This window comes from Rhinopithecus bieti, unplaced genomic scaffold (assembly GCF_001698545.2).
Source record: "Rhinopithecus bieti isolate Rb0 unplaced genomic scaffold, ASM169854v2 scaffold_51732, whole genome shotgun sequence".
NCBI lineage: Eukaryota > Metazoa > Chordata > Mammalia > Primates > Cercopithecidae > Rhinopithecus > Rhinopithecus bieti.
In genome coordinates, this window is record NW_016821090.1 from 443,146 (window position 1) to 467,318 (window position 24,173).

Sequence of the window (24,173 nt, forward strand, 5' to 3'; positions counted from 1 at the left end):
AACAAAAGCCAAAATTGACAAATGGGATCTAATTAAACTAAAGAGCTTCTGCACAGCAAAAGAAACTACCACCAGAGTGAACAGGCAACCTACAGAATGGGAGAACATTTTTACAATCTACCCATCTGACAAAGGGCTAATATCCAGAATCTACAAAGAACTTAAACAAATTTACAAGGAAAAATCAAACAACCCCATCAAAAAGTGGGCAAAGGATATGAACAGACACTTCTCAAAAGAAGACATTTATGCAGCCAACAGACACATGAAAAAATGCTCATCACCACTGGCCATCAAAGAAATGCAAATCAAAACCACAATGAGATACCATCTCACACCAGTTAGAATGGGTATCATTAAAAAGTCAGGAAACGACAGATGCTGGAAAGGATGTAGAGAAATAGGAACACTTTTACACTGTTGGTGGGATTGTAAACTAGTTCTACCATTGTGGAAGACAGTGTATTGATTCCTCAAGAATCTAGAACTAGAAATACCATTTGACCCACATGCCATTACTGGGTATATACCTAAAGGATTATAAATCATGCTACTCTAAAGACACATGCACACATATGTTTATTACAACACTATTCACAATAGCAAAAACTTGGAACCAACTCAAATGTCCATCGATGATAGACTGGATTAAGAAAATGTGGCACATATACACCATGGAATACTATGCAGCCATAAAAAAGGATGAGTTCATGTCCTTTGCAGGGACATGGATGAAGCTGGAAACCATCATTCTCAGCAAATGATCACAAGGACAGAAAACCAAACACCACATGTTCTCGCTCACAGGTGGGAATTGAAAAATGAGAACACTTGGACACAAGGTGGGGAACATCACACACGAGGGCCTGTCATAGGATGGGGCGAGGGAGGAGGGATAGCATTAGGAGAAATAACTAACGTAAATGACAAGTTAACCGGTGCAGCACACCAACATGGCACACGTATACATATGCAACAAGCCTGCACGTTGTGCCCATGTACCCTAGAACTTAAAGTATAATTTAAAAAAGAAGAAGTAAAACTTTAAAAATAAACAAATAAATAAATAAGTAGTTTATTTTTCATGGATTGTATCTTTCTATGAACATCAGTTTGTATATTTCATAGAGAAAATTTTAAAAACCACAGTTCAATATAACCAAGAGATGGGCATTTCAAAGAGCTGCTTACATGGAAGTAACTATGTCAGGATATTAAGAATGCATGTCTCTGAGTAACAGAATTTTATGCCTTTCTAAAAAAAATGGTAATCACAAGACAGAAAGAGTCTGGATCTTTGAGTCATTGGCTGGAGGCTAGCCCTAGTTAACCTGCATGGGCCTTTGTGTGAGAGACAAATCAGACTTCAGTGTGCTACACCACTGGGATTTGGCAATTTATTTGTTACTCAACATATTCTCATTCATTCCCTCTGATGCATTTATGTAGAGAGATGCATTGATTTGATCAGAGACAAATCAAAATAAGAAAAAAATCAGTATTTTGCTGGTCAATATATCCTCACACGCATTTTTCTATAAGTGTATCCATACAAGTCAGAACCAATTGTATCTGTAATAATTGCATTTTTCTGCATGTTACATAAAACCCAAGTAAGAATGGTTTAAAAGCATAGTGGCTTAATTTTCTCAGGGTGAAAAGAAGTGTGAATGTAGACACTTTGAGAATTGGGTATCATTCACAAAATATCATCAAAATCCTGCCTGCTCAACAGCATTTTCTCCCCAGGGTTGTGTGGCCTCAGTGACTTTACCTGTGATTAAGTATCCAGGAAAGTAAAATCAGTATGGCGTGGTTAAGTCCTGGGGTAGTCACTGACAACAGCTGCTTGGAGTACCAAGGATCAGAAGAGGCTTTCTGAAGAAAGTGATGTTTCAATGACCCCGGTTGTGTTCCCCCACAGAGTGAGCCTGTGCAATGACCCTGTCATGAGAGGAGCCAGCCCACTTTAGAAAGCTGTGAGGAGCTCGGCGTTGCTGCAGCTGGGTACAAGGTCAGCAGGGGGCAGATCTGGAGGAGCCTGGGAGGGGTATGAAGAACTGGACATACAGCCTGAGGGCAAGCGAAACCACCGCAGCTTTCTACTGCGCAAAGTGACTGCTCATTTTTACATTTTAGAAACCCTACTCTGGCTGGGAGTGGAGAATGGGTTGAAGGAGAGAGGAGAGGATGGAAAAACAGAAAAACTGGGGAAATCAAAGTGAGATGGGTGGTCTGCTGCAAGACTGAAGGAAAAGCAGAAGAAAGTACATGGCTCCACAAGAGGATTAGGAGGTACTTGACAACACATTTACACCACTAAAATGATTTAAACCTGCACATCAAATTAGATATCTCTATGTCTTAATAGATTAAATATTTTTTTCTATTACTCATCACTTCTGCATGTTATAATGCTTAAACAAAACCAAAAATGAGTCAAGTGTGGCAGCACCTGCTTGTAATCCCAGCACTTTGGATAGGCCAAGGTGGGGGAATCGCTTGAGCCCAAGAGCCTGAGATCAGTGTGGGAAAACAGTGAAACCCTGTTTCTAAAAAAAAAAAAAAAAAAAAAAAAAAAAAAAATTAAGAAACAACAAAAACATTAACTCAGATTATGATCTGATTAAATATATGCTATTTTTTACTTGTTTCATCTCATTTATTATGTACTAGTTCAGAACTTCATGGCTTTCTCCAAATATTAATGTTATTATTATTTAAATACTTAAATATTTATTGTTATTCATATTTAGTGAGAAATGTAATTGAATATGATTTCATTGTTTTTGAAATCTTGATTTAATGTTGTGTGATAGAGTGATTCAAATGCCTGCTTCTAAGTTTAAATTTATTTCAATGCTGAAAATACTTTCTCACAAGAAAATGCCATTTAAAACAAAAGATACTTATCTTTCAGTATCTTCCAGAAATTATGAAAAGATTTTTGTTACAATTACTCTGTAACTTTTCAACATCCTAGAAAATCTCAGTTGCTTTTCTACCAAATGAATTGGAAGAATTTGCATTTGACAAATGACTTAAAAATGTAACTTTTGGGGAAATTTTTTACAACAGTAGAAAATTTGTGATGCTAAGGTATTTTAAGTGAGAGGGTTTATAAGTAATGCTCATTTTCACTATTAAAGCATGTTAATTATGGAAACATTTCAAATATTGATTTTCATATATTTCTACCTCCTCACCATGTTATTTCAAAAAGCAGTGATATTCTCACTGTTTCAAAACATCACTCTAATCTTGGGGAAAATAGATAATGATGATAATTTTATCAAATATACCTCTTAGATAGCAAATTTAGAGAACCACATGTCCTCAAATTTAAAACATTTTATTCTAACAAAATAAAAATAAACTTTGCCATGAGATAACCAGTAAATAATATTCTGTAACCATTGGTTTGCAAGTTGTTTTGCAGTGGACATACCAGTTTATCAGCACTGCTCAGGAATAATAACTGGATTTAGACCTATACCACCTGGTTTTGCTGGATCCCGGGGATGAGGAGGGAGGGGAGCTTAATGGTCAAGGCTGACCAATAGCTGGGATGTTCCTGTGTGAACAGCTCCTTGTAGGAGACACTCAACAAACCTGGAGCTTCCTGGTACCTTTGCATGTGTGTGGTGTTTGATAAACCAGAGACAAAGCATGTCCATGCGAACCAGAAACAGGAGGATGAAAAAGCCATTGAGGACATTACTGATGATGCAAATGGTAAACATTAATAAATTAGCACAATCTTTTCTCATATTTCAGATAAGAAAATATACAAAAATATAAATGTCTTTTTCTTTGTGTAGCCTCATAGATTTATTTTGCATACCCCAGGGAAGGTGTACACAACACATTGGAGACTACTGGATATGAAAGATACTCAGGAAATACCTGGGCTGGAGATACAGATTTGCTGATAATCAGCACATTAGGGGAATAGGAGCATAGGAGATGGCCAAGAAAACTGTGTAGTTTGAGAAAGTGAAGGTCCGGGAGGATATGCTAGGAGCGTCAACTTTCAGGAACAGGTCATGAAAGTAAAGCTGATGAAGGAAAATGAGGAGGAATAGCCAAAAAGGTGGGAGAAGAAACAAGAAATGATGTCATAGAAATCAAAGAGTGAGACACTGTTGAGGCAGCAGTTCTCAATATTGCCAAGGGCTACAGCGTGGCCAAATAAAACAAGATCTGGCCAAATAAAATGTCATTCACGTGGACTGAGCAATAAAGATGCCAGTGGTGATCATGAGAGTGTCTTCAGTAGAGTGGTCTGGGAAAGTCCCTTGAGAGACTATAAAGATAGGAGGTGGAGACAGAATCAGCAACTCTTTCCAGAAGTGTAAGGGCGAAGAAATAGAAACAGAGAAGAGATAGTTACTCAAAAAATGTGAGTGCTGGAGGGCTCATTTTTCTTTTTTAAACAAGGTGGAAGAAGTTTGACTATCATACTATATTTAAATGCTGATTTTTAACAGTCAGGAGAGTAGAAGTTGAAGAAATAGAAGATGGCAGGTGCAGGTGAAGAGAAAACTTCAGATGACAGGAGGGGCGCTTCCTCAAGCATGAGCAAAAGAAAAAATACAGCCTTTCCATATCTTGTTTTTCTCCATTGTATGTATTTAAATAGCTTGTATTTTCAATAACTTTTCTAGCATCTTTATGCAAATTATTTCTATTACAAGCATCTTTGAGGATCCCTGTGGTCCAAAAATGTTACCACTTAAAAAATCCACATCCATTGACCATGTCTTTATCCAGCCAATCTATAATCACAGCTATTTAAACATTTCTAAGAAATGTAAGAAAAAATAACAAAAGATGAAAGCATCCAGTTTATGCTCATGTAAACAGACCCCAGTAAAATAGCACATTTCATTTGTAGTTGTTCATGCAAAATAATTTTAGGCTTCAGTGGAGAGAAATCTACATGTCACTGCCCTGTTAAGCTCCTTTCTTATCTTATATATGTGTGCATGTGTGTATCTATCTATAGATACACACACGTATCTGTGTACACACACGTACACAGATATCTATCTATAGATACACACACGTATATACACGTATACGTGTATATATAAGATATGCATATATACATATATAAGATAAAGACAGTTCTTATAATACACTTGTATATAATACATATATTCTGTAATGTTATGCATGTTACATATTACGTATTTTTAGCAGAGGTGGCTTTATCAAACTTTCATTTGATATTTATACTATTTCAATGGCAACACTAATGTCACTAGCAGAAAATGGTCAACCGGGATTGGTTCAGGTATGAGTTCAGATTTCAACCTTTCTTCTGTTTTCTAAAGGGAAAAATGTTAGGAAATTGATCATCTTATTTTTTCATTGATTTATTCCCTGGTAAATACTTATTGAACAGCAAGGCATTATTCTAGAACTTGAGGACACAGAGAGAAGTATCATTTAGTTTTCTCTTTTTATGATTTCTCTGTCTGGTACTTTGTCATAGCTTGCCAAATTAGTCATTGCAATAGAGGCACAGCTAAGATGACAGGGGAGTTGGTTAGGAGGAAGTTCATAATCAGTCTGGAGATAGAAAAGGAGCATCCTGAAATCCTGGCATATGAGTTCTTGCAACAGATGCATAGGAATAATTCATTACTCCCGCCGCTCTCCATAAAGGACTAGAGGTAAGACTAGAACACAATAAGATGGAGCTGAGCATGGAGCATATAGGGAGGCAAATGGAGATAAAGGAAGTTTGGGGGAAGGGACTGCAAGGTGCAGCAGGAAGTATGTGTAGTTATAGGGATGGGAGAGCCAGATGTATGGAGGGGCCTGTGGATTTGATGCTCTACCTGATGTGAAGAATTCATGTGAGGGCATGACAAGCCTGGAAAGGCAAGCTTGGCTGCAGCATAGGGAGTCCAATAAGCATGATAATAAATTTGGGGTTTATACAAAAGCAGTATGAAGCTTCTCAAAGTTTAAAGTGGAAGACTTATGATAGATGAATGACAGGAAAAGGTTTCAATTCTTGAAAAACCACTGTGACATCACTGTGGCAATTGTAGTAAATGTGGGTGGGAAATGAAACAAGAGGTAAGGAGATATGGGCTTGTTGGTGCAACCCAGAGGAGCTGGGCCAAGGGCCTAAACTAAGGCAGAGACTGTGGGTAAGGAGCAAAAGAAACTGACTCATGAGATATTTGGTTTAGAATCAAGGGGACTTGAGCACTTACTCTGTGGAGGTGTGAGGGACGGGGAGAACCACAGAGAATCCTAAGTTTCAGGTTTGGGTGAGTAAATGATGCCTTTCATACTGACAAAGACTCTTTCTCCTTTGACCAATTTTAATCAGGCTCCTCTGAGCCCTCTGCTCAACCGGGCCCCAACTTCAGCTTCCCTCTTTCTTCTTAGAGAATCCAGTCTGAGCAAGAATCCTGCTAAGTCAGTTTAGTGAAAATTTCCCACCCTTCGTATCCAATCACTCCCCATTCTTATCACCTCGAGACTCAACAAGAATTCTGTTGAGTCTGTCTAGCAAGAATCCCCCTTACCCTTGAAATTTCTTCCTAATAATTTTCCATCCATTGACTCCCACTCTGTTCCTTGGCTATAAATCCCCACTTTTCCTTGGAGTTGAAGTCAGACCCAATCTCTCTTCCCCTGTTGAAGTGGTTCCTACACTCATCACAATAATCCCCTTTCTTGGTAGAGCCTTCCTTACCATCTTTAATAAGTGCCAATGAATAATTTTTCTTTAACAAAATTAATGAGAAATGTAAAAGGAAGATCAGATCTGAAGGGTAGATCATGAATTCAGGACTTTTAGAATGACAAGATGGAAAAAGACTCACTACCACTATTGACAGTTAAACCAGGATTATTATGATCCACAGATATCATGACTACCAAGGAAACGATGAATAAGACAAAAGTCCATTTTCACAATAGCATTAGGTTTGGGCCAACATTGTTCTATGCAATCAGTAATTTGAATATAAATAAAGCATATTACATTAGGGCTTTTCCTAGCTAATTAGCTCCCCACACATAAACATATACACTTTTTGGAGGTAAAATCTCCATGCAGCAATATTGGGTAGTGATGGTCTTTGTGACCTTGGGTAAGTTTCTTAACCTCCCTGAACCCCAATATCTTTACTGGAGATTATAAGCGAATTTGTTGAATGGTTTCTGTGAGGATTCAATGATTTTAAATATGTAAAAGGCTTAGAAAAATCTCTAACTTATGGTGAACATTCAATAATTATTATTTATTGTCATGCGGAGTTATAACTTTAATATATTTTCATTACTATATCTGTATAAAATTTTATTCTACCTGAACTTTGAGAAAGTGCATTTCACAAACTAATTTCTACCACTATTAAGTTAGAATAGAATGGAGATGGAGAAGAAGGAATGCCAAGGGATAGATATGGGGATGGGGAATGGGGAAGAATTACATGACTAAAATGTTTTAAGATGTTAGATACTGATATCTGTTCACACAAATGACTCAATGATTGATTGCTAAATGAGAAAAACAAAATTTGATTACAGCATCTGTATTTAGGTCATCTTAACATTATGTCATCAGAAACAAATTGCTCAACCCACAGAATAAGAAAGAAGGTCGTGAATACCTATGGCTTGTTGTTGTATATGGAATTTCCTGTGGTTCTGGCCAAGATGTAATAAGACAGACCAGATTTGCCCTGCTCTCTGAAAAAAATCAAAAACTGACAAATCCCTGTAACAATAGTTTTCAATACATTGAATGGGCATCAAGCAAAGAATGACAGACGAAAGACAAATAAGATGAGCCCTATGATCAACTTACTGCCTTGTGAAAGTTTCTAGTTTGCAACCTAATGGGGGAACTCTGGCAGAATGAGAAAGCATCCTTGGGATCTGAGGAGGCTAAACTGAAAATTCAAGCAGCTAGAATTTGCAGAGCAGGTTAACAGAAAGAAGAAAGGAGACAGCAAAACAGAGAGAGAACCACAGGCATTTACAGAGTCCCTATCCTCCTCCCTGACCTCAGATATTCTGCTGAATACTGATCAGTCTGGAGAAAGAAGAATATGAAAGAATTAGTAGGGGCAGTGTCCAGTGTTTACATAGATCTGAGAATGGTAGATGTTACCACCAGATGCATTGAAGAAAATAATTTATGGAACGCTGAATATAGTACTCAAGAAGATCTTGCCTGCATAGTGGGAAATACATAGTCTGAGATTGAGCACTGATCTGAATTTACCTAACTCATCTTAAAAGCAACACCTGAAATGATCAAACTGCATTCCAGAAGAAAGCACACTCATATTTATAAAAACATAAAAATACTCAACATCCAATCAGATAAAATTTACAATGAAGGACGTTCCCAATTAAAAATTGTCAGACACGTGAAGAAGCGGGTAAATATGACCCATAATGAGGAGAAAAATCAGTAAATCAATAAAGCTGCCAGATTCCAGAATTAACAGAAAAGGATATTAAAATAGTAATTATAATCATGTTGTATAGTTCAAAAAGTAGAGAAGAGATATCAAACACGTAAGACTCAAATCAAAATAATACAGATAAATATTCTGGCTGATATGAAAGACACAGGATGAGACTATTGGCAGCTTAGACACTCCAGAAATAAAAATTAGCATAGTTGAAGACAAAACAAAAGACACTCTCCAAAAATCAAACACAGAGTGAAAATTTAACTTTTAAAAATTCAGAGTGCATCACTGCAGGGAAGAGAGTGTTTAGGGCAAAATTTATAGCTGTAAACACAATTGAAAAGAAAAAGATCTAAAATCAGCAACCTGAGTTTACATCTTGAGGAAGTAGAAAAAGAAGAGCAAACTAAAACCAACGCTAGTAGAAGAAAGGAAATAATAAAGATTACAGTGAACATAAATGAAGTAGAGAATTGAAAATAATAAAAAGAAGCAATAAAACAAAAAGCTTGTTCTTAGAAAAAAAATGTTTTAATTGGCAAACCTCTAGCTAGACTGACAAAGAAAATAAAAGAGAAAAAATAAACAACTAAGATCAGATGAAAGTGCAGCAATCTCTACTGACCTGACAGAAATACAAAAGATTATGACAGAATACTATAAGCAATGGTTTGCCAATAAATTGCATAAATTAGATTAAAAGCTCAAATTCTCCAAAACACATAAATTTCTTAAAATGATCCACAATGAAAGAAAAAATATTCTCAAGATTCTCTAAAATCAGGAACAAGACAAGTATGACCCCTTTCATCACTGCTATTGAACATTGTACTGAAAGTTCTAGTCAGAGCAATTAAACAAGGAAGAGAAGCAAAGGCATCCAAATTAGAAAGGAAGAAGTTAAAATGATTGCCATTTACAGATGATATGATTGATCCCATAAATAGAAAATTACAAAGAATTGAAAAGAATGTTACTAGAGCTAATAAATGAATTCAGCAAAGATGCAGGTTATAAGACCAATGTACAAAAATTGGTTGTTTCTGTACACATGCGATGAATAATCTGAAGATGAAATTTAAAAAGGGATTTCATTCTCAGTAGTATTAAAAGACACTCTTAATAAACCAATAAATTTAAGAATAAATTTAACTAAGAACATGAAAAACTTGTACACTGAAAACTACAAAATATTGTGGCTAGAAATTAAAGAAAACCTAAGTAAGCAAAAGACATAACATATTCATAGATAGGAAGACTAATATTATCAAGATGTCACTATTGCCCAAAGCAATCTACAGATTCAGCACAATCCCTATGGAAATTCCAACAGCCTTTCTGTCAAAATTAAAAACTCTATCTTCACATTTATATGAATTGCAAGGAACTCCAAATAGATAAATTGGTCTTGAAAATGAAGAACAAAATTGGAGAACTCAGACCTTCTAATTTTAATACTGACTACACAGCTAAAGTAATCAAAACAATGCAGTACTGCTATGAGGAAAGATATATAGCTCAATAAAATAAAATTAGAAGTCTATAAATAATCCCACACATCTATAAGCAATTGATTTGTAACAAAGGTGCCAAGTTCATTAAATGAGGGAAAGAACAGTTTTTTCAAAAAACTATGCTGGTATAATTGCATTTTCACACCCAAAAGAATGAAATTGGACTTACCTCACATAAGGTATAAAAATGACTCAAAAGGGATTAATGACGTAAAGACAAGATCTAAAACCATACAACTCTAGATAAAAACATAGGGGTCAATCTTCATAACCTTGGATTTGCAATAGATTCTTAAATATGACAACAAAAGCATGAACAGCAAAAGAAAAAAAGATAAATTGGACTTTATAAAAATTAAAAACTTTTGTGCACCAAAAGACATTATTAGGATAGTAAAAGGCAACTACAGAATGGGAAAAAAATTTACAAATCATGTATCTAATAAGAGTTTGATATTCAAAATAAATAATGGACAACTAAAACTAAACAAAAGACTAAAAAAACTAAAACTAAACAAAAGAAAACTCAACTTAAAATGGACAAAAGACATAAATAGACATTTCTCAAAAGATATACAAATGGCCAATAAGTTCATAAAAAGATGTTTAACATCACTAGTCATTGGGGAAATGTAAATCAAAACCAGAATGAGATACCGTTTCACACTTACAAGAATGACTAAAAAACATACAAACAAAAAACCTAACATAGAAAATCACAAGTGTTGACAAGGATATGGAGAAATTGGAACTCTCACACATTGCTGGTGAGAATGTAAAATGGTGCAGCCTCTGTGAAACTCAGTTCAGCAGTCCCTCAAAAAGCTAAACAAAGAATTAAAAAAAAAATTTCTTTAAAATGTTTTAAAATTCCATTTTTTTCCCTAATAAAGTTCTTAGTCCCAGTTTGGTAGCTGAGCAGAAGTCTAAGAAAACAAGCCCTTCCTCAGTATCCGTGAGAAAGAAGAGTTGAGAGAACACAGATCCACCAGGCCCTGGGTGACTGCATTGCTGGGGTCATGCAGGGCCTAGCCTTTCACCAAGTGTAAGTGCTGATTTTCCTTGTCATTGTCCTGGCCTTGCACCCATGCTGTCTTCCACTTTCTAGAAGTTGCCCGGTTCCAAGATGGCTCCTTCTTTTAGTTCACTAACATTTTCACTTAGTGAAGACCGTTTACCCTTCTCTTGCTTTACCTGTCATGGTGGCAGGGTGCCAGAGGAGTTGTCCTCCTGCAGAATGGTGAGGGGGGGAATCTCCCTAGTACCTTGCCATTTGGCTTCCATCTATTGCACATAGAACCTGAAGATCTGGGAGTCTCAAGGTCTCTCAAGGGCTTGTCAGAGCTCTGGCTGGCTACAAGGGTTTCTGTGGGCTGTCTTGCTTCCTGCTTGAGAAACACCTGTTGAGAAACACCTGCTTGGCACAAAACTCAATCTGGTTCCAAGACTGAGTTACTATATATATATAGTAACTATATATATTTATCTCTAGAACTTAAAAGAAAAGAAAAGCATATCAGTAAACTGGGGAAACATTTCCATAAGCATAGTATATATGTAATTGGACTCAAAAAGGAGGGTAAAAGTCAGAAAAATTATTTGAAGAAATAATGGCTTAATTTTCCAAATGTGATGAAAGATATAAAACCACGGATCCAAAAAGCTCAATGAACCCCAAACACAAGAAATATGAAGAAAACTACACCAATTTACATCATAATCAAATTCCTCAAAACCAGATATAAAGGTAAAATCTTAAAAGTAGCAGGAGAAAGCAAGAGATATTATATACAGAAGATCAAAGTTAAAGATGCCAAAAGATTGCTCATCAGACACAATTTGGCTGGGCGTGGTGGCTCAAGCCTGTAATCCCAGCACTGTTGGAGGCGAACGGCGGATCACGGGTCGGAATCGAGACATCCTGGCGAGATACGGTGAAACCCGTTCTACTAAATAAAAAACTACCGGCGAAGTGGCCGGCGCCTGTAGTCCAGCTAACTCGGGAGGCGAGCAGGGATGCGTAACCCGGGAGCGGAGCTTGCAGTGAGGCTGAGATCCGGCCCTGCCCCAGCCCGGCGACAGAGTGAACTCTCCTCAAAAAAAAAAAAAAAAAAAAAAAAAAAAAAAAAAAAAAAAAAAAAAACAATTGTGTAGTGGAACATGTTTAATGTACTGAAATGAAAGAACTGTCAACCTAGATTGCTTTCATTTTGGTTTTGTCATTATTTATAAAATAAATTTTAAAGTTTGAGGTTTACAACATGATGTTATAGAATGTTATACATGTTACAACATGATGTTATAGCTACTAAATTGTTGCTATACTGAAGAAGAGTAACATGTATTTATTTCATCTCACATAGTTACTTTTTGATAGTGACAAGAACAGCTAAAATTTACTTATTTAACAAAAATCTCGAATACAATACAGTTTTACTAACTATAATCCTTATGTTGTATCTGAAATAATAATTTCTTAGAGAATACCAAGACGTATGTTGAATCTCCTTTTCTGTGTTCAAAGTTATCATTTTCTTGTTAATTATTTTTATTTTTAAAAGTGTTCATATAATTATTTTTGCTTTTATTAATCCCAATTTCTGAGTCCTTTGCTATGTTTTCAGCAATTTCAATTCTGTATTATGAAGTTTTCAGCATGGCCTTAGTTTCTAAATCTCTGTTTTGTTTATTCTTCGAGATGTGCCAGCTTATATTTTATTGCCTTTTGTTTTCTTACTATGTCTGACAAGTTTTACCTCTGCTTTTTGCTTTGGTTTTGAGGCAGTTGTTTTAATAAGTAACTTTTTTTTAACATGGGGCTTTGTCAACACTTTTCTCCATAGTTGTCTACCCTACTCCACCCAGAGAAGCTGATCTATGTGAATTACATCAATAGGCTCTCTTGCATTCTGGCTTCTGGTGAATTCAGTCCCAACAACAAAAGATTGGAGGAATGGGAAAGAATAAGATTGTGGCATGTATTCCACCGGTTGATGCTCTGTGGTGTTGTCTTGGGATGGTTGTGTTTCTGAATCTAAGATCAGAGCATCTTTCAAAGCAGTTCTCTCCACATTATTCCCTCTTTCCACCTTTGATAAACACTCACTCCCTTTGCCATTCAGGCCTAGGAATATTGATAGCACTGCTGTTAGTAGCCCTGCAATACTTCACTATTGTTTGTGGTTTCTCTACATTGTCCCCACACTTTTGAAACTAGCCTCTTATCCTTGAATTATTTTGATTTGTGAGGATCATTTGTTTCCTGATGGCTCCTTGACTAAATAAAAGCTGGGAGTTTTTGATCCAGCTGGCATCCCATTTCCAAGCCTGAAGATTATAGATTTAGTATTAATAAGTAGGTAAAGAGTTTATCCTCCTTGTAGTTCCTTGTAAATGGAGCGTCTGATAGTGACGTTTTATGCACAGAATTTTATGAAAGATTTATTTGCTATAAAGTGAAAAATACCTGGTGGAGGGGAAAAATATCAGAGAATAGTAAATCAGTGCAGCAAAAGACCTGTATTTGATCCAGATAATGTCTAAGATCTCTTCTGCTCTCCAGTTTGATAGCATTCACTCTGAAGTGTCAAGTGTCAAGGTTTATCATCATCTAGATTGAGAGGTATTTACACAAGCCCCCATCTACCCAGATTGTGAGATCATTGGCTATTCTCCGTTATGTGAGCAGCTTCCATCCTAGGCAGAGTCTCATAAACAGATAAATGATACCTGAGGTCAGAATATTAGATTTCACAGATTCAAGCTCTCATTCTTTGCTTAAAGAATGGTTTGATTGATAGACTGATTTTTTGCTCTCAAATATCTGGTGAAACGGGCAGTGGCATATTTGAGAGAGAATTCTACATAGACAAATTATTATATAACAAGGGCAATGATAGATGTCTCTACAGATATGTTTGCCAAGTACCTGCTGGTAATATTCCTACTGTATCTTGATGCTCATTTTGTTTTTAATTTTATTGTTTGCTAAAGGTTTGGAATGAAAATAATTAAAAGGAATTAATGCAAAATAGGATGGAGCCCCAGATAGTGTATGAGAGTGGTGATGGAGGCCCTGGGAAAAGAAGGAAGGGTTAACTGAGCTAAGGAAGCCTGCATATGCACGAGAGCTAACAATAAGTAATTATCCAGGGTCTAAAATATTTCCTGTTTTTAACCCACTCTGAACTGTAATGATAAGTTAACAGTATGAAGTGCCAACTATTCTTTGGTCTTGAGAAACTTGAGGAGCTTGTTCTGTGTGTACCCACGTCCTTTATCTCAGGATGCCCTTTCAGTAGTGGCTGCCCTGAATCTGGGCTTGAAATATAGCTGATAAAGTGCCAGCACTTAATAAGCTGTAGCCTGAAAAGGGAGAGTAGGGGGAATAAAAGAAAGAGTAGTAAGAGAGCCTTCAACAAAAACAAACTCTTAAGAAAAATCTCTAAGAAGGTGCGGTGAGGCCTAGATAGAGGAAACTGAATCCATACAATGCATTCCAGCTAAGATGAATAAGTAAAGCTACAGAGGAAATTTTTACATCACACCAAGCCAGTATTTTTCCTCCTTGAGTGTTGTGATCACTGTTGTTATCATCATTGTCATCATCATGTATTTAGTGTGGAACCTGGTGATATGCAAGTACTCTAGCATTCTGAGGTCACTCACATTTCACAACCAAATAAAATGATTCAAACCATTGCAGAAAACTGTACGGCCTGTGGTGATCCAGTGACTTCTCAAATATTTCCAAAAATTCTCCAAAATTTAGAATTTCCTGGAAACTTTATGCTGTAATCTCTCAGAGTCAGCAGAATTCTCATTTTGTGTCCTATGGCTCCTGTTGTCTCTCTATTCTACTTTATTGTATTCATTCACCCAAAGCACCAATAACCTAAGTGTTAGGCTACTGTGAAGTAATTCCAAACATATAATTTTCTATGTGAGTGGCATGTTTTGCTGTAGTAAGAACATGGAGTGTAATCTCTCTCCCCAGAAGAATGGCATAACACACCTTATCAGACCACATATGTGAGTTTATAAACCCAAGACTTTGACAGACCTTAAGAGCTTAGAGTGTGGCAGGCAGGGTACTTTCTGCCAGCCTTTGAGATATTCTCTACTGCTTTGCCCACCAACACCAACACTATTTGAAAGCATTGAAGGAGCTTACATGCCTTTGTGTTTATCAAACGTCTCTTTCAAGAACCTCTTGTGGAAAGGTTAAGTGTTAAAAGAAAAGCTTCAGTCGCATTTAATTTAAAGGAGTTTAATTGAGCAATGAATGATTCATGAACTGGGCAGCCTTCAGAATCACAGCAGAATCAGAGAGACTCCAGGGATGCCTCACAGTCAGAACAAATTTATAGACCAAAAAAAGGGAAGTGACGTACAGAAATCAGAAGTGAAGGACAGAAGCAGCTGGATTGGTTACAGGTTGGCATTTGCCTTATTTGAACACAGTTTGAACACACTTAGCAGCCTATGAGTGGTTGAAGTATGGCCACTGGGGATTGGCCAAGACTCAGCTATTGTTACAGGCACATACCCCTAAGTTAGATTTTCAATTTTGTCTGCCAATTAAGCTAGGTTTCAGTTCATCCACAAGGACTCAAATATAGAATTACAGAGTCCTTCTCAGGCCATATTTAGTTTGCTTTACCATAAGCCTCTACTTCCATTAGACTTTACATTCACAGATGCCTGCTTCCATCCTAATTGAGCAGCTAGACTTTAATAATTGAACTCTAAACAAAATTGGAACTCACTCACTATGTGCTTAATGTACCTTGTCTATCAAGTGTGTTATCCGAGATTTATTCTCCTTATTCTCCCTGAGTGTGGTGGAAAAAACAGAATATTCTTATGTGGCAATAAACTGTATGATTGTGATGAATAAAATCATACTTTGATCATCTCCTTATTTTAACCATACAAAACACCAAGGCTGTTGTGTAAGAATGCTGTAGAGAAGTTTTAATATCAATAAAGAGGCAAACACAACACAACATGGTACAGAAAATAGCTCAAGATAAAATACATAAGCTGTTTCCACATGCAAGGAGCTTGGGTGTCGCCTCTCCAACCTGACAACAACTAAAAATCTGAACAAAATGAAAAAAAATAACAACTCTTCTTAGATCTCTAAGATAAGTGAAGTCATAGCACAAACTGATGCTCCCCAAATTGGAGAGACAGACAAAGAGGTACGAGGCATTACAACTTTTCTCAAGCAGAAATTCATAGAAATCTCCACAGGAGATTTCCACAGTAAATATGAGAGAAAAAATCCTTTGGGGTCCCACCAGTAAACTGATTCAGAGAAAACCTCACATTTTAGCAGGGGAGAGTAAAATGGACATTTTCAATACACCACAGCATTCTGTTCTTAACAAAAACTTTTCTCAGGAGAAACTGAAGAGCTTAACCTGTTGGGATGGTATCAAGCCTAACTAACCTGGGGGAATGGAAATACCCAACTCTAGCTCACTCTAGTTAGAGTAAGCTCATAAGTTATCTTCATCCTGTCTCACCCAAGGAGAGGAAAAAATAAAACCTGAGAATCATGTGTAAAGTTCACAGTCCAGAGGCACAGGCTCTCTCCGAGACTGACACCTAATCATAAGACTAAGAATGCATTTCTTCCCCCAACACCTTAACCATTACATTACTAAAGGCCTATTTATGGTAGTTTCTTTTACCCAGCACATCATGTCTATCTAGATAGAAAGAAAAATTACAGGACATACTAAATGGCAAAATACACAGTTTGAAGAGGCAGAACATACATCCCAACCAGACCCAGATACAGTAAGGATGTGGAAATGATCAGACTCAGCATTTAAACAACTGTGATTCATATGCTAAGAGCTCTAATGGAGAAAGTAGACAGCATGCAAAAACAGATGGGCAATGTAAGCAGACAGATGGAAGTCCTAAGAAAGTCTCCAAAAGGAATGCAAACCAAAAACACTAAAATAAATGAAGAATGCCTTTGATGGGCTTATTGGTAGACAGGACATAGCTGAGGAAACAGTCTCGGAGCTTGACAATGTCTCCACAGAAATCTCCAAAACTGAAAGACCAATGGAAAAAAATATTCACAAAATTGTAACAGAATATCCCAGCATTGTAGAACAACTGCAAAAGTAGTAACATGCGAGGAGGGAGAATACCAGAAGAGAAAAAAGAAGAAATATGTGAAACAATAATAACTGAGAATTTTCCCAAATTGATGTCTGACATCCCCACCAACCTAAAATTCTGTGATCTGCAAAGTTACCCCTCAAAAATGAAGAAGAAATAAAGGTTTTTCTCAGGCAAACAAAACTCAGAAAATTTGTTGCTAGTGTACCTGCCTTGCAAAAAGTGTTAAGAGGAGTTCTTTAGAGAGAAGGAAAGTGACATAGCTCAGAAACTTGGATCTACATAAAGAAAGAAAAGACATCTGGCCAGGACAGTAGCTCACACCTGTAACCCCAGCACTTTGGATGGCTGAGACAGGTGGATCACTTGAGGCCAGGAGTTAGAGACCAGCCTGGCCAACCTGGTGAAACCTGTCTCTAATAAGTAGAAAAAAAAAATGAGCGGGGCATGGTGGTGTTCCCTTTTCTCTGCATCCTCACCAGCATCTGTTATTTTTTGACATTGTAATAATAGCCATTCTCGGGAGGCTGAGGCAGGAGAATTGCTTGAACCCAGGATGCAAAGGCTGCAGTGAGCCAAGATCACGCCACTGCACTCCAGCCTGGGCAACAAAGCAAGACTCTGTCTCAAAAATAAATAAATAAATAAATAAACATAAATAAATAAACAGAAGGAATAAGAGGATGAAGTAACTTTTATTGTTACTATTCTTTTTTTAAAAAAATCCCCTTTATTTTATCCATTTATTTTTCTTTCCAACTTTTATTTTAGGTTCGAGGGCACATGTGCAGATTTGTTACGTGGGTTAATTGCATGTTGCAGTGGTTTGGGATACAGATAATTTTGTCACACAGGTAATCAGCATAGTATTCAGTAGGTAGTATTTCAAACCTCACCCTCCACCCTCAAGTGGGCCCTGGGGTCTATTGTTTGTTTCTTTGTGGTATCCATGTGTACACACTGTTTAGTTCCCACTTATAAGTGAGAATGTGTGGTATTTGGTTTTGTGTTCCTGCATTACTTCGCTTAGGAGAATGGCCTCCAGCTCTATCGTGTTGCTGCAAAGAACACGATTTTCTTCTTTTTTAATGGCTGAGTAGTATTCTATGGTGTCTATATATCACATTTTCTTTATCCAGTCCACTCTTGATGGACACTTATGTGATTCCATGTCTTCGTTATTGTGAATAATGCTGTGATGAGCATATGCATGCATGTATCTTTATGGTAAAGCAATTCATATTTCTTTAGGTATAAACCCAGTAAAGGTATTGCTGGGTTGAATGGTAGTTCCATTTTATGTTCTTTGAGAAATCTCCAAATTGCTTTCCACAGTGGCTGAACTAATTTGCATTCCCACCAGGAATGTATAAGCATTCCTTTTTCTCTGCATCTTTATCAGCATCTGTTATTTTTGACATTTTAATAATACCCATTCCGACTTGTGATACAGTATCTCATTGTGGTTTTGATTTTCATTTCTCTAATAATTAGTGATAGTGAGCATTTTTATATGCTTGTTGGCCATGTGCATGTCTTCTTTTTCACAAGTGTCTGTTCATGTCCTTTGTCCATTTTTTAATGGGGTCGTTTGTTTTTTGCTTGTTGATTTGCTTAAGATTTATTAAGATTCTGGTATTAGTCCTTTGTTGGATGTGATGTGTAGTTTGCAATATTTTCTCCCATTCTGTAGGTTGTCTATTTACTCTGTTGATAGTTTCTTTTGCTGTGCAGAAGCTCTTTAATTAGGTCCCACTGTCAGTTTTTGTTTTTGTTGCAGTTGTTTTGGAGTCTATGTGATGAAATCTTTGCCAGGGCCTATGTCCAGAACGGTATTTCCTAGGTTTTCTTCTATGGTTTCTATAGCTTTAGCCTTTACATTTCAGTCTAATACATTTTGAGTTGATTTTTTTAATATGGTAAAGGGAAAAGGTCCAGTTTCAATCTTCTCCATGTAGCCAGCCAATAATCCCAGTATCATTTATTGAAAGGGGAATCATTTTCACGTTGCTTGTTATTGTCAGCTTTGTTGAAGATCAGATGGCTACGTGTGTGGCTTAATTTCTGGGTTCTCTAGCCTCTTCTATTGGTATATGTGTCCGTGTTTGTACCAATACCATGCTGTCTTAGTTACTGTAGCCTTTTAGTATGGTTTGGGGTCAGATAATATGATGCCTCCAGCTTTATTATTTTTGCTTAGGATTGCTGTGTTTATTCTGGCTCTTTTTTGGTTTCAATTGAATTTTAGAATAGTATGTTTAAAATTTTGTGAAGAATGTTGTTGGTAGTTTAATAGGAATAGCATTGAACCTACAAATTGCTTTGGGTATTATGGGCATTTTAACAATAAGATTCTTCCTATCCATGAGCATGGAATATTCTTCCACTTGTTCATATTTTCTCTGATATCTTTCAGCAGTGTTGTGTCATTCTTATTGTAGAAATCTTTGACTTCCCTAGTTAGCTGTATTCCTAGGTATGTTATTCTTTTTGTGGCTATTGTGAATGTGATTGTGTTCTTAATTTGACTCTCAGCTTAGGACATTATTAATGTATAGAAATGTGACTGATTTTTGTACATTGATTTTGTATCCTAAAATTTTGCTGAAGTTGTTTATAGAACTAGGAGCCTTTGGGCAGAGACTATGGGATTTTCTAGGTATAGATCATATCATCTGTGAACAGAGATAGTTCGACTTTCTCTCTTCCTATTTGTCTGCATTTTATGTCTTTCTCTTGCTTGACTGCTCTGGATAGAAGTTCCAGTACTGTGTTGAATAGGAGTAGTGAGAGTGGGCATCCTTGTCTTGTGCCATTTCTCAAGAGAAATGATTCCAGCTTTTACCCATTCAGTATGATGTCGGCTGTAGGTTTGTCACAGATAGCTCTTACTATTTTGAGCTATGTTCTTTTGATACTTAGTTTATTAAGGGTTTTGACATGAAAGGATGTTGAATTTTACCAAAAGCCTTTTCTGCATCTATTGAGATTATCTTGTGGTTTTTGTTTTTGGTTCTGCTTATGTGATTAATCACATTTATTGATTTGCATATGTTGAAGCATTCTTGCCTCCTAGGAATAAAGCCTACTTGATCATGGTGGATTAGCGTTTTGATGTGCTGCTGGATTTTGTTTGTTAGTATTTTGTTGAGGATTTATGTGTCTATGTTTATCAGAGATATTGCCCTGAATTTTTCTTTTTCTGTTGTGTCTCTGCCAGGTTTTGATATCAGAATGATGCTGACCTCATAGAATGAGTAAGGGATGAGTCCCTTCTCCTCAATTTTTTGGAATAGTTTCAGTAGGAGTGGTACCGGCTCTTCTTTATATATCTGGTAGAATTTGACTGTGAAACTGTCTGGTCCAGAACTTTTTCTGCTTGGTAGGTTTTTTATTACTGATTTAATTTCTGAACTCATTATTGGTCTGCTCAGAGTTTCAATTTCTTCCTGGTTCAATCTTGGGAGGTTCTTTCAAGGAATCTATCCATTTGTTCTCTGTTTTCAAGTTTGTATGCATACAGGTATTTGTAATAGTCCCTGACAAATTTTTGTATTTTCGTGGACTCAGTGGTTATGTCCCCATTGTCATTTGTTGTTGTGTTTATTTGGATATTCTCTCTTCTTTTCTTTAGTAGTCTGACTAGTGGTCTACAAGTCTTATTTTTAAAAAAATTTTTTTTTTTATTTTGTTGATCTTTTGTATGGTTTTTCTTACCTCTATTTCATTCAGTTTAGCTTTGATTTTAGTTATTTCTTTTCTTCTACTAGCTTTGGGGTTGGGTTGCTCTTATTTTTCTAGTTCCTCTAGGGGTGACATTAGGTTGTTCATTAAAGTTTTTCTAAATTTGATGTGACCATTTAGTGCTGTAGACTTTCCTCTTAACAATAATTTTGCTGTTACCCAGAGATTCTGGTGTGTTGTATCTTTGTTTTCATTCATTTCAAAGAATTTATTGATTTCTGCTATAATTCCATTGTTCACCCCAAAGTTACTCAAGAGCCAATTGTTTAATTTTCATGTAATTGTATGGTTTTGAGAGATCTTCTTGGTGTGGATTTTAGTTTTTATTGTGTTGTGTTCTGAGTGTGTGGTTGGTATGAGTTGTTTTTTAATTTGTTGATAATTGCTTTATGGCCAAGTGTGTGATCAGTTTTGGAGTATATGCCATATGCATAGGAGAATGTATAGTCTATTGTTGGGTAAAGTGTTCTGTAAGAGATTGTTAGGTCCATTTAGCCAAGTGTCAAGTTTGGGTCTCAAATATGTTTTTTAATATTCTGCCTTGATCATCTGTTGAATACTGTCGTGGAGTATTTAAGTTTCCCACTATTATTGTATGGTTATCTAAGTCTCTTTGTAAGTCCTGTAAGATCTTGTTTCAAGAATCTGGGTGCTACAATGTTGGGTGCATATGTATTTTGGATAGTTAAGTCTTCTTGTTCAATGAAACCCTTTATCGTTATGTAATGTCCTCCTTTGGCCTTTTTGATCATTGCTGGTTTAAAGTCTGTTTTCTTGGAGATAAAAATAGGAACTCCTGCTCTTTTTGGTTTTCAATTTGTTTGATACATCTTTCTCCATCTATTTACTTTGAGCTTATGTGTGTCCTTGCAAGTGAGATGGGTTTCTTGAAGTCAGCATATAGTTGAGTCCTGCTTCTTTATCCAACTTACCAGTCTGCCTTTGAAGTGAGGTGTTGAGCCTGTTTACATTCAAGGTTAATATTGATGTGTGCTGATTTGTTCATGTCATCATGTTCTTGTTTGTTAGGTAGACTTGATTGTGTAGTTGCTTTATAGTGTAAATAGTCTATGTACTTAAGTATGTTTTTGTGGTGGCCGTTAGTGATCTTTCACTTCCATATTTAGCACTTCTTTAAGCAACTCTTGTAAAGAAGAGTGGTAACAAATTCCATTAGCATTTGCTTATCTGAAAAAGATTTCATTTCTCATTCACTTATGAAGCTTAGTTTGGCTGGATATGAAATTCTTGGTTGGAATTTCTTTTCTTTAAGAATGCTGAATATAGGCCCCCAATCTCTTCTGACTTGTAGGGTTTCTGCAGAAAGGTCTATTGTTAATGTCATGGGGTTCCCTTTATAGTTAACCTGCCCCTTCTTTCTAGCTGCCTTAATATTATTTATTTTGCATTGACCTTGAAGAATCTGATGACTGTGTGTCTTGGGGATGTTTGTCTTGTAAAGTATCTCACAGGGGTTCTCTGAATTTCCTGAATTTGACTGTTGACTTCTCTAGTGAGGTTGGAGACATTTTTGCGGATAATATCCTCAAATTTGTTTTCCAAGTTGCTTGGTCTCTCTCTCTCTCTCTTTCAAGGGTGCCAGTGTGTTGTAGGCTTGGTCTCTATACACAATCCCACATTCCTCAAAGGTTTTGTTCATTTTAGAAATTCTTTGTTTTTTTATTTTTGTCTGACTAAAATAATTTGAAGAACTGTTCTTTGAACTCTGAGATTCGTTTCTCACCTTGGTCTATTCCACTGTTAATACTTCTGATTGTGTCACGAAATTCTTTTAGTGAGTTTTTCAGCTCTATCAGATCAGTTTTGTTCTTTCTTAAAATCCCTATTTTGCCTTTCACCTCTTGAATCACTTTACTGGATTTCTTAGATTCCTTGGATTGAGTTTTAATTTTCTCCTGAATCTAAAGATCTTCATTGCTATCCAGATTCTTAATTCTATGTCTGTCATTTTAGCCATTTCATTCTGGTTTAGAACCATCATTGGTGAAGTGGCATCATTGTCTGGGGTAAATACCCAAGGTTCATCATCTCATGCCAAGGAAATCAAGTATGCACATGCAAGAAGTAGGTTTAGGAGCGGAGGTTTAATAGGCAAGAGAAAGAAAAAGGAGAACAGCTCTCTCTCCTGTTTTAGAAAAGGGTGCCCAAATGGGACTTCTGGCAGACAGTGGAGTGCTCAAGATTTTATAAACAAGCTTGAGGAGGCAGTGTCTGATTTATATAGGACCCAAAGATTGATTAGACTAGGTTGACATTTACATAGCACGTGAGGAAGCTGGCTGCCCCACCCTAATCTTATTATGCAAATAGGATATTTGCCCCATCAGCACCATGTTGTCTTTGATTTACTGTACATATGGTTTGGCAAAGAAAAGGAAAGATGGAGCTGACATTTTGAACATGCCTAGTCCCCAGGTAGCCCCTTTCCTACTGGCATAGCTGCCATCACTTCCCCATACAAGCTTCTAGCTTGCCTTTCTATGTCTGCAGCTTGATTTTACAGGCTGTTCTTTGTTAGAAAAGAAAATGATTCGGGGGCTGCTTTTCATTAAAAGGAAAAACTTACTAAAGACTTTCTTACCTCACTATCTGTCTAAGTAATTTCTTTTTAACTCCTATATCATTGAGGAGCTAGTGTGGTCATTTGGGAGTAAGAAAACACTCTTGTTTTAGAGTTGCCAGAGTTTTTACATGGGTTTTTTTCTCATCAGTGTGGGCTGATGTGCCTTTAACTGTGGTGTAATTTGAGTATAGTCAGTTGAATTTGTTTCTGGATGTTTTCAGAGGGCTGATGCTTTGTGCAGGGTCTTTATTTGTGGCTGAATTATTGTCCTTGATTTCATGGGGAGGTATGTTAGCAATGTATTTTTGGTGTTAAAGTTTGGACTTCCATCCAGTAGATGGCACTTAACCATAACGGCTGGTAGATAGGCTCTTACCCAGCCACATGGTTCCTCTGTATTTCCTCAATTACAGTCATGCTGTCTCTCAGTGCTCTGAGAGTGTGGATCCCTCTCCCACTCAAGTGCTGGCCATATATCTCAGCTTGGCACTCCCAGGCTGCGCACTATAGTCCTTTTGGGAGGTCAGGTTTTTTGTCCTCTCCTCAGCTTGAGGGTGGCAGGGGTGGGGACCTCGAGAGTGGCAATCACAAAGGTCCTTTCACTTGTCTTTGAGGGATTCACTCCAGAGAAGCACAGAGCTGCTACCCATCAGAATGATCAGCTGGGGGTGGGGCAACTGCATTGTGGGCCTCAAGCCACGGGGACCTTCCTGGCGAAGAGCTGGAGGA

General features: G+C 36.9%; 1 long non-coding RNA gene across 3 annotated transcripts in view; it reads left to right on the forward strand.

The window, feature by feature from the left end:
- The window catches only part of LOC108520699 (uncharacterized), a 91,902-nt gene that overhangs the window by 21,220 nt on the left and 46,509 nt on the right, over positions 1-24,173 (forward strand). For all 3 annotated transcript variants that reach the window (XR_001882979.1, XR_001882981.1, XR_001882980.1), the window contains exons 3-4: positions 1,925-2,014; positions 2,140-2,295. This is a non-coding gene — a long non-coding RNA (uncharacterized LOC108520699). The remainder of the gene's footprint in view (positions 1-1,924; positions 2,015-2,139; positions 2,296-24,173) is intronic.